The sequence below is a fragment of the Rhagoletis pomonella genome, unplaced genomic scaffold, assembly GCF_013731165.1.
Source record: "Rhagoletis pomonella isolate Grant_MI unplaced genomic scaffold, Rhpom_1.0 Rhpom_scaffold_00014, whole genome shotgun sequence".
NCBI lineage: Eukaryota > Metazoa > Arthropoda > Insecta > Diptera > Tephritidae > Rhagoletis > Rhagoletis pomonella.
Genome location: NW_023458568.1, coordinates 4256086 through 4257989, shown reverse-complemented (window position 1 = coordinate 4257989; position 1904 = coordinate 4256086). Strand labels below are relative to the sequence as shown.

The window sequence follows — 1904 nt, the reverse complement described above, 5'->3', positions numbered from 1 at the left end:
CCACCCTTCATCACACACCATACAGGTAATATTTCGTATTCACCTTATATTTGTATATGTGTATACATACATAATTAATAATTCAAACACATATTTGACGGAGAATTAATTTTTCGTGGCTTTATTTATTTTCTCGGCCTACACTGAAAATACATTGGTGCAACCTACGGCAACATACGGAGCTTCGAAGAAAGTAGTTGCACCTATGAACAGACCTCTTTGGCAAAATAATTAGATCTCATTTTGAAACACCTAGGTCGTATTTAGGAAAACGACCATTTAACCTCAGTATACCATCTGTCAGATAGGGGTTTAACGACGCTATTTTTGATGAATGCTTAACTTGTTGTCCGCTCGCTAATATTTCGTACTCCTCGCTGTAAAAATTTCGCTATGTGTGTTCGATCAAGTACATCTCCGTTGTTTGATTTCTCGAAGTATTGATTTTTATGGAAAAAGCGCTTCAGGCGAAAATTTTTAATAAAAAATCGCGCGATTTTTTATTAAGAATTTTCATTATTTATCGAAGTATTGATTTTTATGGAAAAAGCGCCGCATGGGAAAATTTTTAATAAAAAATCGCGCGATTTTTTATTAAAAATTTTCATTATTTATCAAAGTATTGATTTTTATGGAAAAAGCGCCGCCGGCGAAAATTTTTAATAAAAAATTGCGCGGTTTTTTATTAAAAATTTAGATTAGTTATATATATATTAAACGAAAGAAGATACCGAAAAGCATTGAACAGTGCACACACCTTATAAGGAAAAGTGAATTATTACGAAATACTAATACAGTGGCAGCACTATAGCTATTTTGGAATGTCGCGTTTCAGTTCGCAAAGATTGTCAACTTCTTTTTAATAACAAAATAATCTATCTTAGGTTAATAAAACTATGTGTTTGTTTAATAAATAAGTTAAATTATATATTTTAATAGTGTTTAAAAAGTGAGAACAGGCGATTTAGTGAATGTTTGTCGGTGTAATTGCCCATAGAAAACAACGAAATTTAACAAAAGTTTTTTGTTCATAACTTTTAAATGGTTAATAATATTAGCCTTCCCCCTCCGGATTGTTAATAGGGGGACCGAAACGCGTCGTTTGGTACCCCTCCCGACTTTTCCGGACCTTTTTTAGGGGTTGTTACCCTACACTAGAGAATTACCGTTAAATAAACTGAAGCTTTCAAAGCAAGCAATGTAAAGTATTGAGATGTCGACTTGGATTTTATAACAGTGCAGAAAATTTCTACAGTCGGGCGTTGTTTACTACAGTTTGCAAAAACTTACAGGAATGCAAATCGACGGTGGAAAAGTGCTGCCCTAAATTAAAACGTAGAGTCGGAAGTGAGTCGGTGAGTTTTTGTATTCTTCATATGTTCGTTTATTATGGAATTTTGGTAAACTATGTTTGTGTTTAAGATTTGAAAACAAAAAAAAAAAAATTAAATATATTGTATTATACAGTAAACTGTTCTGGTAGGGACGTTTCCTTCCTTTTGCAAACATACATACATGTGCGTATGCACGTTAGGGTCGTTTTTGTATTGGGGAAAATAAAGGTTATCTGTTTGTTTTGTAATAGTGATATTATGTTGATTTAGGAATAAGAAAATCGCATTTGGTCACCGTCGATACGGTTCACTCACGTAGCCTAGTGTGTAAGCGTGCTACACACGCCTACTAGAACACATGCTCAATTATTTCTAAATCTCTTGAGGTGCGACTATTCGTTTTTATATTTGTATGTTGGCATGTATAAATTAGGCATATGGATTGGTGCCACCCGATTAGCAGCAGCTACATACATGCGCTGGCTCTCTTCGTAGGAAGGAGGCGGTGGACGATGATTGAAGACACTGGCTGCAGCGCCATTGAGGGCAACGGGCGCTGATGGCGGTCCG

The 1904-nt window shown here is 35.2% G+C and overlaps 1 protein-coding gene across 2 annotated transcripts in view; it reads left to right on the top strand.

The window, feature by feature from the left end:
* LOC118749182 overlaps window positions 1-1904 on the top strand; it is a 473359-nt gene that overhangs the window by 449832 nt on the left and 21623 nt on the right. The window contains exon 1 of one of the 2 annotated variants that reach the window (XM_036483960.1): window positions 1-25. The exons of the other annotated variant lie outside the window; for it this stretch is intronic. The gene's annotated coding sequence lies outside the window, so the exon portion shown is untranslated. The remainder of the gene's footprint in view (window positions 26-1904) is intronic. 2 annotated transcript variants of the gene reach the window in all.